Source organism: Kogia breviceps, chromosome 8, assembly GCF_026419965.1.
Source record: "Kogia breviceps isolate mKogBre1 chromosome 8, mKogBre1 haplotype 1, whole genome shotgun sequence".
Classification (NCBI taxonomy): domain Eukaryota; kingdom Metazoa; phylum Chordata; class Mammalia; order Artiodactyla; family Physeteridae; genus Kogia; species Kogia breviceps.
Genome location: NC_081317.1, coordinates 89,161,344 through 89,176,957, shown reverse-complemented (window position 1 = coordinate 89,176,957; position 15,614 = coordinate 89,161,344). Strand labels below are relative to the sequence as shown.

Sequence of the window (15,614 nt, the reverse complement as noted above, 5' to 3'; positions counted from 1 at the left end):
TATACTTTTAAATTTGTTGAGGTGAGTTGTTTTTGTTTGTTTTTTAAAATTTATTTATTTATTTTGACTGTTGGGTCTTTCCTGCCGCACCAAGGCTTTCTCCACTTGCAGTGAGCGGGGGCTACTCTTTGCTGTGGTGCACTGGCTTCTCATTGCAGTGGCTTCCCTTGTTGTGGAGCACAGGCTCTAGGCGTGTGGGCTTCAGTAGCTGTGGCATGTGGGCTCAGTAGTTGTGGCTCGTGGGCTCTAGAGTGCAAGCTCAGTAGCTGTGGCACACTGGGCTTAGTTGCTCCATGGCATGTGGGAATCTTCCCGGAGTAGGGCTTGAACCTGTGTCCCTTGCATTGGCAGGCAGATTCTTAACCACTGCGCCACCAGGGAAGTCCTGAGGTGAGTTTTGTGCCCTAGTATGTGGTCAATCCTAGAGAGTGTTCCATGTGCACTTGAAAAGAATGTGTATTCTGCATTTTTTGGATGTAAAAAATGTCCTGAAAATATCAATTAAGTCAAACTTGTTCTATTGTATCATTTAGCATCTCTATTGCCATATTGATTTTCTGTGTAGAAGATCTGTGCATTGATGTGAGTGGGGTGTTAAAGCCTCCTACTATTATTGTATTCCCATCAATTTCTTCCTTTATGTCTGTTAGTATTTGTTTTATGTATTTGGGTGCTCCTATATTAGATACATATATGTTGACAAGTGTAAAATCCTCTTCTTGTATTGATCCTTTTATCATTATATAGTGTCCTTCTTTATCTTTCTTGATGGCCTTTGTTTTAAAGTCTGTTTTGTCTGATATGAGTATTGCAACTCCTGCTTTCTTGTCATTTCCGTTTGCATGAAACATCTTTTTCCATCCCCTCACTTTCAATCTATGTGTGTCCTTTGCCCTAAGGTGGGTCTCTTGTAGGCAGTGTATTGTTGGCCCTCGTTTATAAATCCAGTCTGCCACTCTGTGTCTTTCAATTGGATCATTCAGCCCATTGACATTTAAGGTAATTATTCATACATATGTATTTATTGCCATTTTAAACCTTGTTTTCCAGTTGATTTTATGTTTCTTCTTTGTTCCTTTCTTTTTCCTTTAGTGGTTTGATGATTTCCTTTTCTTTTATGCTTGTGTTTTCTTCTTTTTGGTTTTTGTGAATCTGTTTTATGGTTTTGATTTGTGGTTGCCCTGTTTTTCAAGTATGTTAACCCCTTCCTATATTTGCTTGCTTTAGACTGATAGTCATATAGGCGCAAACACATTCTAAAAAAAAAAAAAAAAATCTACATTTTCTTACTCTCCTTCCCCATATTTTGTGATTTTGATTTCCTTTTTTACAACTTCATGTTTATCCTTTGCCGCTCCTTGTATTTATCATCACTTTCACAAATAGGCTTTTAAAAAAAAAAATCTGTATATTGGCTTAAGTGATTTACTTTCCTACTATGATTTCCTCCTTCCTATATCTTCTTGCGTCTTTTCTATTTAGAGAAGACCTTTCAATATTCCTTTTAGGATAGGTTTAGTATTGCTGTATTCTTTTAGTTTTTGCTTGTCTGAGAAATTCTTTTTTTCTCCTCCTATTCTAAATGATAATCTTGCTGGGTAGAGTATTCTAGGTTGCAGATTTTTCCCATTCAAGACTTTGAATGTACTTTGCCACTCCCTCCTGGCCTGCAGTGTTTCTGTAGATAAATTAGCTGATAGCTTTATGAGGGTTCCCTTGTAATTAACTCTTTGTTTTTCTCTTGCTGCCTTTAGAATCCTCTCTTTAACTCTTGCCATTTTTATTATGATATGTCTTGGTGTAGCTCTGTTTGGGTTCATCTTGTTTGGGACCCTCTGTGCTTCCTATATCTGGATATCTGTTTCCTTCTTTAGGTTTGGGAAGTTTTCAGCCATAATTTCTTTAAATACATTTTCAATCCCCTTTTCTTTTTCTTCTTCTGGAATTCCTATTATGCATAGATTGGCATGCTTTATATTATCCCATAGGTCTCTTATATTGCTTTCTTGGTTTTTTTTTTTTTTTGGCTTTCTGTCTGCTATTTTGATTGGGTAATTTCCATTATTCTATCTTCCAAATCACTTACTCTTTCTTCTGCATTATTCATCCTGCTATTCTTTGCTTTTAGCTTAGCTTTCATCTTGGCAAATGAATTTTCTAATTTTTCTTGGCTCCACCTTATAGTTTTTAGTCCCTTTTTACAGTACTCTGCATTTCTGTGATAGCCTTTCTTAATTCCTTCAGTATTTTCATTACCTCCTTTTTGAACTTGGTGTCTGTTAGACTGAAGAGGTCTGTTTCATTGTTTGTTCTTTCAGGGGAATACTCTTGGTTTTTAACTGGGAGTGCTTTCTCTCCTTCTTCATTTTGCTTATATTTATTTTACTCTGTGAGTTTAGGTGAAAAATTATCTACCCTAGTCTTGGAGGGCTACTTATATGTGGGAGCATCCCTGCATAGCTTGTATGGATTTAATATTTTTTTGGCATGAGGGCTGTTTTTAGTTTAGATGCTTGCCATCTCTTTCCTCAGCATGTGCTCACTGTTATCCCCTTGATAGGGAGTGTGCAGGTGTACGGCCTGCGTGCACTCCTTGGGAGGTGGGGGCAGCGGATGGCACCTGGTCGAGGGATTCTTGGCAGCAGTGGCAGCAGGTCACGCACACTCCCGGGAAGGTGGGGGCAGTGACCAGTGCCTGCTCACAGGACCCTCAGTGGCAGCAGCGGTCCGTGCCTGCCTCTAGAGTCTGAGATGGCAGTGGCGGCTCTTGCCTACCCCTGGGGCTCATGTAGGCAGTGCCCTGCCACTGGCTAGTGTGTGAGCAGAGAAAGAAGCTCCTATGGTGGTTCCACCCGTCTCCTTTTGTGCCACCCAGCAATGGCACCCTGCCTCTCTGGTGGGCCCAGGCCTTCTCCCATACCGCACCCTAGTCCCCTCAGGCTGTCTCCACGCAGCCAACCCCAGTCCTCTCCCCAGGGTCAGACCTCTGAAGCCCAAGCCTCAGCTCTCAGCCCCCACCTGGCCCAGCAGACGAGCGTCTCAGGCTGGGGAGTGTCAGGCAGCAGCACTGACCGTCGGTGCAGGTCTCTCTCCACTCTACCCTCCATAGACCGGTTGCTGCGCTCTCTTCTGAGGCTCTGAAGTTCCCCCTCCCATCTCAGCTGATCTCCCCACCAGTGAGGGGACTTCCCAGTGTGTGGAAACCTTTCCTTTTTTACTGGTCCTTCCCAGCGGCGCAGGTCCCATCCTGATTCCCTTTTCTCTTTATTTTTCTTTTTTCTTTTGTCCTTCCCAATTACATGGAGATTTTCTTGCCCTTTTGGAAGTCTGAGGTCTTCTGCCAGCATTCAGTAGATGTTTTGTGAGAATCGTTTCACATGTAGATATATTTTGATTTAAACATTTTGATATAAAAACCCGAATGAACCTTTTGGCCAACCCCATATTTGTGGGAGAAGGTGAGTTCCACATCCTACTCCTCCAGTTTGATCCGACCTCAGCACTTTTTTTTTTTTTTTTTGGCGGTACACAGGCCTCTCACTGTTGTGGCCTCTCCCATTGCAGAGCACAGGCTCCAGACGCGCAGGCTCAGCAGCTGTGGCCCAGCCACTCTGTGGCATGTGGGATCTTCCCAGACCAGGGCACAAACCCATGTCCCCTGCATCAGCAGGCGGACTCAACCACTGCGCCACCAGGGAAGCCCTCAGCACATTTTTTTAAGAGGCTAGGGATGTTTCTAAACATCCTACAGTTCATGGGTCAGCCCTCCATGACAAAGATCTGTCTGGCCTAAAATGTCAATACTGCTGACATTGAGAGACCTTGCTCTGTGGTATTTCTCCCACAGAAACATGAAGAAAATGATGGGAAAAATGCCGTATTTTGGTCTGAAAGGTTGGCTTAATCATTAGCTAAGTGACTTGCTCGCCTCTTAAGGTTAATGTCAAATAGGTGGGATTCAAATTCATGCTTAGCGAAATTGCACATGACTTCATGACTTGGTATTTCAGGAATGCTTGAGAATTTTAAAGTCATGCATGCAAAAATCTGCTGTACTTTCTTTTTTTTTTTTTTTTTTAACATCTTTATTTGAGTATAACTGTTTTACAATAGTGGGTTAGTTTCTCCTTTACAACAAAGTGAATCAGTTATACATATACATATGTTCCCATAACTCTTCCCTCTTTTGTCACCCTCCCTCCCACCCTCCCTATCCCACCCCTCTAGGTGGTCACTAAGTACAGAGGTGAACTCCCTGTGCTATGCTGTAGCTTCCCACTAGCTATCTAATTTACATTTGGTAGTGTGTATATGTCCCTGCCACTCTCTCACATCGTCACAGCTTACCCTTCCCCCTCCCCATATCCTCAAGTCCATGCTCTAGTAGGTCTGTGTTTTATTCCCTCCTACCACTAATCTCTTCATGACATTTTTTTTTTAGATTCCATATATATGTGTTAGCATACGGTATTTGTTTTTGTCCTTCTGACTTACTTCACTCTGTATAACAGATTCCAGGTCTATCCACCTCATTACAAATAACTCAGTTTCATTTCTTTTTATGGCTGAGTAATATTCCATTGTATATATGTGCCACATCTTCCTTATCCATTCATCTGTTGATGGACACTTAGGTTGCTTCCATGTCCTGGCTATCGTAAATAGAGCTGCAATAAACATTTTGGTACATGACTCTTTTTGAATTATGGTTTTCTCAGGGTATATGCCCAGTAGTGGGATTGCTGGGTCATATGGTAGTTCTATTTGTAGTTTTTTAAGGAACCTCCATACTGTTCTCCATAGTGGCTGTATCATTTTACATTCCCACCAGCAGTGCAAGAGTGTTCCCTTTTCTCCACACCCTCTCCAGCATTTATTGTTTCTAGAGTTTTTGATGATGGCCAATCTGGCCGGTGTGAGATGATATCTCATTGTAGTTTTGATTTGCCTTTCTCTAATGATTAATGATGTTGAGCATTCTTTCATGTGTTTGTTGGCTATCTGTATATCTTCTTTGGAGAAATGTCTATTTAGTTCTTCTGCCCATTTTTGGATTGGGCTGTTTGTTTGTTATTGAGCTGCATGAGTTGCTTATAAATTTTGGATATTAATCCTTTGTCAGTTGCTTCATTTGCAAATATTTTCTCCCATTCTGAGGGTTGTCTTTTGGTCTTGTTTATGGTATCCTTTGCTGTGCAAAAGCTTTTAAGTTTCATTAGATCCCATTTGTTTATTTTTGTTTTTATTTCCATTTCTCTAGGAGATGGGTCAAAAAGGATCTTGCTGTGATTGATGTCATAGAGTGTTCTGCCTATGTTTTCCTCTAAGAGTTTGATAGTGTCTGGCCTTACATTTAGGTCTTTAACCCATTTTGAGTTTATTTTTGTGTATGGTGTTAGGGAGTGTTCTAATTTCATACTTCTACAGGTAGCTGTCCAGTTTTCCCAGCACCACTTATTGAAGAGGCTGTCTTTTCTCCAATGTATATTCTTGCCTCCTTTATCAAAGATAAGGTGACCATATGTGTGTGGGTTTATCTCTGCGCTTTCTATCCTGTTCCATTGATCTATATTTCTGTTTTTGTGCCAGTACCATACTGTCTTGATTACTGTGGCCTTGTAGTATAGTCTGAAGTCAGGGAGCCTGATTCCTCCAGCTCCATTTTTCGTTCTCAAGATTGCTTTGGCTATTCGGGGTCTTTTGTGTTTCCATACAAATTGTGAAATTCTTTTTTCTAGTTCTGTAAAAAATGCCGGTGGCAATTTGATAGGGATTGCATTGAATCTGTATATTGCTTTGGGTAATACAGTCATTTTCACTATGTTGATTCTTCCAATCCAAGAACATGGTATATTTCTCCACCTATTTGTATCATCTTTAATTTCTTTCATCAGTGTCTTATAGTTTTCTGCATACAAGTCTTTTGTCTCCTTAGGTAGGTTTATTCCTAGATATTTTATTCTTTTTGTTGCAATGGTAAATGGGAGTGTTTTCTTAATTTCATTCTCAGATTTTTCATCATTAGTGTATAAGAATGCCAGAGATTTCTGTGCATTAACTTTGTATCCTGCTACTTTACCAAATTCATTGATTAGTTCTTGTAGTTTTCTGGTAGCATCCTTAGTATTCTCTATATATAGTATCATGTCATCTGCAAACAGTGACAGCTTTACTTCTTCTTTTCCTATTTGGATTCCTTTTATTTCTTTATTTTCTCTAATTGCTGTGGCTAGAACTTCCAAAACTATGTTGAATAAGAGTGGTGAGAGTGGGCAACCTTGTCTTGTTCCTGATCTTAGTGGAAATGGTTTCAGTTTTTCACCATTGAGAACAATGCTGGCTGTGGGTTTGTCATATATTGCCTTTATTATATTGAGGAAAGTTCCCTCTATGCCTACTTTCTGCAGGGTTTTTATCATAAATGGGTGTTGAATTTTGTCAAAAGCTTTCTCTGCATCTATTGAGATGATCATATGGTTTTTCTCCTTCAGTTTGTTGATATGGTGTATCACGTTGATTGATTTGCGTATATTGAAGAATCCTTGCATTCCTGGAATAAACCCCACTTGATCATGGTGTATGATCCTTTTAATGTGCTGTTGGATTCTGTTTGCTAGTATTTTGTTGAGGATTTTTGCATCTATGTTCATCAGTGATATTGGCCTATAGTTTTCTTTCTTTGTGACGTCTTTGTCTGGTTTTGGTATCAGGGTGATGGTGGCCTCGTAGAATGAGTTTGGGAGTGTTCCTACCTCTGCTATCTTTTGGAAGAGTTTCAGAAGGATAGGTGTTAGCTCTTCTCTAAATGTTTGATAGAATTCGCCTGTGAAGCCATCTGGTCCTGGGCTTTTGTTTGTTGGAAGATTTTTAATCACAGTTTCAATTTCAGTGCTTGTGATTGGTCTGTTCATGTTTTCTATTTCTTCCTGGTTCAGTCTTGGCAGGTTGTGCATTTCTAAGAATTTGTCCATTTCTTCCAGGTTGTCCATTTTATTGGCATAGAGTTGCTTGTAGTAATCTCTAATAATCTTTTGTATTTCTGCAGAGTCAGTTGTTACATCTCCTTTTTCATTTCTAATTCTATTGATTTGAGTCTTCTCCCTTTTTTTCTTGATGAGTCTGGCTAATGGTTTATCAATTTTATTTATCTTCTCAAAGAACCAGCTTTTACTTTTATTGATCTTTGCTATTGTTTCCTTCATTTCTTTTTCATTAATTTCTGATCTGATCTTTATGATTTCTTTCCTTCTGCTAAATTTGGGGTTTTTTTGTTCTTCCTTCTCTAATTGCTTTAGGTGCAAAGTTAAGTTGTTTATTCGAGTTGCTTCCTGTTTCTTAAGGTATGATTGTATTGCTATAAACTTCCCTCTTAGAACTGCTTTTGCTGTATCCCATAGGTTTTGGGTCGTCGTGTCTCCATTGTCATTTGTATCTAAGTACTTTTTGATTTCCTCTTTGATTTCTTCAGTGATCACTTCGTTATTAAGTAGTGTATTGTTTAGCCTCCATGTGCTTGTATTTTTTACAGATCTTTTCCTGTAGTTGATATCTAGTCTCATAGTGTTGTGGTCAGAAAAGATACTTGATACGATTTCAGTTTTCTTAAATTTGCCAAGGCTAGATTTGTGACCCAAGATATGATCTATCCTGGAGAATGTTCCATGGGCACTTGAGAAAAATGTGTATTCTGTTGTTTTTGGATGGAATGTCCTATAAATATCAAGTAAATCCATCTTGTATAATGTATCATTTAAAGCTTGTGTTTCTTTATTTATTTTCATTTTGGATGATCTGTCCATTGGTGAAAGTGGGGTGTTAAAGTCCCCTACTATGATTGTGTTACTGTCGATTTCCCCTTTTATGGCTGTTAGTATTTGCCTTATGTATTGAGGTGCGCCTATGTTGGGTGCATAAATATTTACAATTGTTATATCTTCTTCATGGATCGATCCCTTGATCATTATATAGTGTCCTTCTTTGTCTCTTGTAATAGTTTTTATTTTAAAGTCTATTTTGTCTGATATGAGAATTGCTACTCCAGCTTTCTTCTGATTTCCATTTGCATGGAATATCTTTTTCCATCCCCTCACTTTCAGCCTGTAAGTGTCCCTAGGTCTGAAGTGGGTCTCTTGTAGACAGCATATATATGGGTCCTGTTTTTGTATCCATTCAGCCAGTCTGTGTCTTTTGGTGGGAGCATTTAATCCATTTACATTTAAGGTAATTATTGATATGTGCGTTCCTATTACCATTTACTTAATTGTTTCAGGTTGTTCTTGTAGGTCTTTTCCTTCTCTTATGTTTCTTGCTTAGAGAAGTTCCTTTAGCATTTGTTGTAAAGCTGGTTTGGTGGTGCTGTACTCTCTCAGCTTTTGCTTGTCTGTAAAGGTTTTAATTTCTCCATCAAATCTGAATGAGATCCTTGCTGGGTAGAGTAGTCTTGGTTGTAGGTTTTTTACCTTCATCACTTTAAATATGTCCTGCCACTCCCTTCTGGCTTGTAGAGTTTCTGCTGAAAGATCAGATGTTAGCCTTATGGGGATTCCCTTGTGTGTTATTTGTTGTTTTTCCCTTGCTGCTTTTAATATGTTTTCTTTGTATTTAATTTTTGACAGTTTGATTATTATGTGTCTCGGCGTGTTTATCCTTGGGTTTATCCTGTATGGGACTCTCTGTGCTTCCTGTACTTGGTTGACTATTTCCTTTCCTATATTAGGGAAGTTTTCAACTATAATCTCTTCAAATATTTTCTCAGTCCCTTTCTTTTTCTCTTCTTCTTCTGGGACCCCTATGATTCGAATGTTGGTGCGTTTAATGTTGTCCCAGAGATCTCTGAGACTGTCCTTAGTTCTTTTCATTCTTTTTTCTTTCTTCTGCTCTGCAGTAGTTATTTCCACTATTTTATCTTCCAGGTCACTTATCCGTCCTTCTGCCTCCGTTATTCTGCTACTGATCCCGTCTAGAGTATTTTTCATTTCATTTATTGTGTTGCTCATCGTTACTTGCTTCCTCTTTATTTCTTCTAGGTCCTTGTTAACTGATTCTTGCAATTTGTCTATTCTATTTCCAAGATTTTGCATCATCTTCACCATCATTATTCTAAATTCTCTTTCAGGTAGATTGGCTATTACCTCTTCATCTGTTAGGTCTGGTGTGTTTTTATCTTGTTCCTTCATCTGCTGTGTGTTTTTCTGTCTTCTCATTTTGCTTATCTTACTATGTTTGGGGTCTCCCTTTTGCAGGCTGCAGGTTCGAATTTCTATCTATTTTTGGTGGCTGTCCCCAGTGGCTGAGGTTGGTTCAGTGGGTTGAGTAGGTTTCCTGGTTGGGGGGACCAGTTCCCCTGTTCTGGTGGATGAGGCTGGATCCCGTCTCCCTGGTGGGTAGGTCCACGTCTGGGGGCGTGTATGGGGATGTCGGTAGCCTTACTGTGATTCTAGGCCGCCTCTCTGCTAATGGATGGGGCTGTAGACCTGTCTTGCTCTTTGTTGGGGATAGGGTGTCCAGCACTGTTTGTTGCTGGTCCTTGAGTGAATCTGGGTCTTGGTGTTGAGATGGAGATCTCTGGGAGATTTTCGCCGTTTGATATTACGTGGAGCTGAGAGGTCTCTTGTGGACCAGTGTCCTGAGGTTAGTTCTCCCACCTCAGAGACACAGCCTTGACACCTGGCTGGAGTGCCAAGAGCCTGAGGTCTGAGGTCTGAGGTCTTCTGCCAGCGTTCGGTGGGTGTTCTATAGGAGAAGTTCCACGTGTAGATGTATTTCTGATGTATCTTTCTTTCAGTAATATCATAGACTTTATTGGTTTTGGTAGAAATTTTATACTTCTGTTTTGGTACAATTCCTAGCTTCTTCTCACATAAGGAATAGCCGCAGAGTTTGATAATAGAACGCTCATCCACGACATCACTATAATGAGCAGGTGTGATGAACTTCCCACACTCCCTTAGGAATTCTTCTGTAATATTCTCTTCTAAAAGCTGTTCAACCATACGTAGAGCTTTTCTCTCAAACTCAATCTTCTTTCTGACAACTGCTTCTAGTTCGGCTTTCCTTTTAAAAGCGTCTTCTTGTTTCAAGGCACTTGTCTGCTTAGTACCTGCGACGTTTCGGGAGGCGCGAGGACCCTGCTGTACTTTCTTTTCTGTGTGTGTAAGTAAATAACCTTCTCTCTCTCTTCTTTCTCTCTCTCCTCAACACACAATATTTAACACAGATAGAGTGCCCTGCACTGTATGCTCAACCGGTGCTCATTGCATTGTGAAGACTTTCCCATACCAACTAGTTTCTCATTTAGAGAGGGTTAAAAATGACTGTTTTAGACTCAGAAGGATTAATATTCTAATAACTAAAGGAAGTTGCTCTGGATAGGAAGTGAAAATAAAAACAAATTAAGGTGAAAAACTTAGAATAAGACTGTCAAACATGCTAATTAATTGTGGAGGTGGGAGTATCTTCTCGGGAGGAATTGAGTAATTTTGAAGTCTAGTTGACTCTAACAGAATAAGTATCTTCACAATTGTGCATAACTTTTATATGTCAAGACAGCAGATAGTTGGCACTCTTTATGCAGCTGTCTGAGCATTTTTCTGCGGGAAGAGACATGGTAGGGGGACCATCCCAAATGTAAAAGCTGAGGAGAAAACTTAAATCTCTCAAGGATCAGATTCCTTATGCTATTGGAGAGGTGAAGTTTGAGAACTGCTAGTCATATTTCTTTATACTTTTAATATGCAACAGCACAAAGAAAAGAAATAATCAGAAAACAACAACTGATAGATCATTCAACTGATTTTCATCTAAGAATGATGCTTCCAAATTAGAGACAAGGTTATTTAAGAGGAGGAGGAGAGGTACTATCAGTAAAGATTAATGAGAAGATTGGTTGTGGTGGTGTGGGTACCATGACAGCCCCTACTGCTGTGAAGAGGTTCAGTTTGGAGACTTAAGACAAATGCACTGGATCAAGTCTAATTTCATTTAGAGATTATATCGGTGGCCTAGTTTTGTTACAGTCCTATAGTTTTTGAAAATGTTCAAGTTTGGCAGCAGTTCAAACTAAATACTTAAAACACGTTTGTTTAATACATGTTTAATACAGAACTTAGTTTAAAAATAAACTCAGTATTTCAGTTTAATTCAGGGCTTAGCAGATTCTTCAAGTATATTTGGTGTTATGGGACATAGTGTTTTGTTTTTTGAGATGCTATTTCAAGGGGATTCTGATTCTGGTTCCTGATTCAAACAGTTAGGTATGAACATTCTGTAGGTGGGACAGTCGGGTAAACAAACAAATAAACAAAAATCGATATACAGATCCAGAAAGGTCAACAACCCCTAACAGATAAATACAAAGAAAACTACCTGTAGACAATAGCATAGTCAATTTGCTGAAAACAAGAAAATCTTGAAAGCAACAAGACAAAAATTACATTTCTTACAGGGGAACAATGATATGAATGATAACTAACTTACTGCCTGACAGTGGAGGCCAGAAGACAATGGAGCATCTTTAATGTGCTCAAAGGGGGAAAGAAAACTCCTGTTAACCCAGAATTTTTTATCTGTGAAGACATCTTTCAAAAATAAAGTTGAAGAGAAAAGCTAAGCAAATTATCACCATCAGGTATATACTACAAAAAAATGCTAATGCAGATTCTTCAAACTGAAGAGAAATGATACCTGTTGGGAACTTAGATCTACAGGAAGGAGTGACTAGAAATGGTAAAATATATGCATATATATAAAAGAAAGAATGTCTTTAAAATATAGACCTTGGGCTTCCCTGGTGGCGCAGTGGCTGAGAGTCCGCCTGCCGATGCAGGGGACACGGGTTTGTGCCCCGGTCTGGGAAGATCCCACATGACGCAGAGCGGCTGGGCCCATGAGCCGTGGCCGCTGAGCCTGCGCGTCTGGAACCTGTGTTCCGCAGTGGGAGAGGCCACAACAGTGAGAGGCCTGAGTACTGAAAACAAACAAACAAACAAACAAAAACCTTGTTTTTAGAACAGTTTTAGCTCTAACAGCAAAATTGAGCAGAAGGTACAGAAGTTTCCCGTATACTTCTCTTCCACTATACATGTATAGCATCCCCATTATCAACATCCCCTACCGCACTTCAGTGATACGTTTTTTACAATTGATGAACCTCCACTGACACATTGTTATCACCCAAAGTCCATAGTTTACATTAGGGTTCAGCTTGGTGGTGTAAGTTCTCTGGGTTTGGACAATGTATAATGACATGTATCTACTATTATAGTATCACACAGAGTCATTTCACTGCCCCCCAAGTCTTCTCCTCTACCTATTCATCCCTTCCCTGCAACAGTCTCCTGGCAATCAGTGATGTTTTCACCATTTCCATAGATTTTTGCCTTTTCCAGAATGTCATATAGTTGGAATCATATATCATGTAGCCTCTTCAGATTTGCTTCTTTCATTTAGTAATACGCATTTAAGTTTCCTTCATGTATTTTCATAGCTTGATAGTCATTTCTTTTTTCACTGAATGATATTCCATTGTGTGGATGTATGATAGTTTATTTCTCCATTCCTTTCCTGAAGGATATTTTGGTTGCTTCCAAGTTTTGGCACTTATGAATAAAGCTGCTATAAACATTCGTTTTGCAGATTTTTGTGTGACATAAGTTTTCCGCTCGTTTAGGTAAACCAAGGAGCATGATTGCTAGATCGTATGGTAAGAGCATGTTTACTTTTGCAATAAACTGCCAAACTGTCTTCCAAAGTGGCTGTATCATTTTGTATTCCCCACAGCAGTGAATGAGAGTTCTTGTTGCTCCACATCCTTGCCAGCGTTTAGTGTTGTCAGTGTTCTGGATTTTGGCCATTCTAATAGGTGTGTAGCAGTATCTCGTTGTTTTAATTTGCATTTCCTTGATGACATATAATGTGGAGTATCTTTTCATATGCTTATTTGCTATCTTTATATCATCTTTGGTGAGGTGTATGTTAAGGTCTTTAGCCCATTTTTATTTATTTTAAAATAAATTTTTATTTTTTCATTTTTGGCTGTGTTGGGTCTTTGTCGCTGCGCGTGGGCTTTCTCTAGTTGCGGCGAGCGGGAGCTACTCTTCGTTGTGGTGCACGGGCTTCTCATTGCAGTGGCTTCTCTTGTTGCAGGGTGTGGGCTCTAGGTGCACGGGCTTCAGTAGTTGTGGCACTCAGGCTCAGTAGTTGTGGCTCGTGGGCTCTAGAGCACAGGCTCAGTAGTGGCGCACGGGCTTCGTTGCTCTGTGGCATGTGGGATCTCCCCAGACCAGGGCTCGAGCCCATGTCCCCGGCATTGGCAAGTGGATTCTTAACCGCTGCGCCCCGGGGAAGCCCTTTAGCCCATTTTTAAATCGGGTTTTTTATTGTTGAGTTTTAAGCTCAGGAGTCAAACAAATCCTAAGGGTAATTAGAAAACGTTTTGAACTGGATAATAAATATTTCAGTATATCAGATTTCCCTGGTGGTGCAGTGGTTAAGAATCCACCTGCCAGTGCAAGGGACACGGGTTCGAGCCCTGGTCGGGGAAGATCCCATATGCCGTGGAGCAACTAAGCCTGTGCACCACAACTACTGATCCTGCGCTGTAGAGCCCATGAGCCACAACTACTGAAGTCCATGCACCAAGAGCCCATGCTCTGCAACAAGAGAAGCCACTGCAGTGAGAAGCCTGTGCACCGCAACGAAGAGTAGCCCCCTGCTCACTGCAACTAGAGAAAGACCATGCACAGCAATGAAGACCCAATGCAGCCAAAAATAAATAAATTTAAATTAAAAACAAATATTACAGTATATCAAAATTTGTGGTTATAGATTAAGCAGTGCTTATGGGGAAATTTATAGCTTTAAATACTTACGTGAAAAGAGAAATTTCGAGTCAAGTATCCATTTCCACTTTAAACAGGAAAAAGAAAATTAAGCCCAAAGTAAGTAGAAGGGAGGAACAATAGACTGGAAATCAATGAAATATGAGTAGATTAAACAGTAGAGAAAATTAATCGAGGCAACAGTTATTTCTTTAATAAAATTGACAAGCTCCTGCAGAACAAGAAAAAGGAATACAGTATTTACCGATATAGGATAACAAAGAGGATATCATCTTGATCTTACATCCATTAAAAGAATAAAAGGAGAACATTAGGCCAGTAAATTTGACAGTCAATTTAGATGAAATGGACAAACTCCTTGAAAAACACTGCTTACCAAAATTGACAGAAAAAAATAGAAAATCTCTATAGCTCTATATTAAAGAAATTGAATTCATTATCAAACACTTCCTATAAAAATAACTTCCTACAAAGTTGGCTGCACTTTTGAATTCTATCAAATTTTTAAGATCCAATATAAACTTTTTCAGAAAATAGAGGAGCCACGGGACTTCCTAGATTATTTAATAAGGTCAGCATAATTCTGATATCAAAACCTGAGAAAGACATTATAAGAAAATTGAGATCAGTATCCCTCATGAATTATAGACATAAAAATTTTAAACAAAAAATTAGCAAATCATATCCAGCAATATACCAAAACAGAGAATACGTCAAGACCAAGTGGGTTTATCTCAGGAATTCAAGATTGATTTAACATTTGAAAATCAATTAGTGTGATTCATGTATTAACAGAGTAAAGGGGAAAATCAAATGGTACAGATGAACCGGCTTGCAAGGCAGAAATAGAGACACAGATGTAGAGAACAGACTTATGGACACCAAGGGGGGAAAGGGGGGGTGGGATGAATTGGGATAGTGGGATTGACATACATATACTAATATGTATAAAATAGATAACTAATGAGAACCTGCTGTATAGCACAGGGAACTCCACTTCGCTGTACAGTAGAAACTAACACAACATTGTAAAACAACTATACCCCAATTAAGAAAAAAGGCGAGGGGGGGGAACAAACACAATCATCTCAATAGATATTAAAAAAGCATTTGACAAAATTCAGCAACTAGTTATGGTAAAACCTTTAGCAAACTTGGAAGAGAAAGGAAATTCCTCAGTCTGATAAAGACCAATTGTGAAAAACCTATAACTAACGTAAAATTTGTGCTTTTCTCCAAAGATTGGTAACAACATAAGGACATCCACTTTCACCACTTCTCTGTGTACTGCATGTAACAGCCAGTGCAATGAAACAAGAAATATAAATAAAGGCACGAGATTATCTTTATTTACAGACGACATCATAGCTTTTGTAGGAAAATCCAAAGGAATCTATAAAATGACTACTAAGCCATCAGTATGATGTATGTAAAGAATCCTTCATGATCTGAGAAAATATAGTGTTAAATGGATTAACTAGATTACAGAATTGTACTATGTTGTGTTCTCAACCATGTTAAAATATTATGCATGAAATGGCTAGAAAGAAATCAAAATGGTAATACTGATATTGCCGAGTGGTAGGTTTATGCATGATAATTTTCTGTATTTTCCAATTTTAAAATAATAAATGTACTATATATTTAGAAAAAAAGTCAGATCTTTTAAAATCTAGTCATAACAGGCAGGAAACTTTAAGGCATTGAGAATTGCTGTTGTTACTGAACCATGAAACAGACCTGAAACTGCATTTCACAGCCAATTTAAAAACCTAC

General features: G+C 39.1%; 1 protein-coding gene across 6 annotated transcripts in view; it reads left to right on the top strand.

The window, feature by feature from the left end:
- The window catches only part of GNE (glucosamine (UDP-N-acetyl)-2-epimerase/N-acetylmannosamine kinase), a 73,031-nt gene that overhangs the window by 36,204 nt on the left and 21,213 nt on the right, over nucleotides 1-15,614 (top strand). The window lies entirely within an intron of this gene.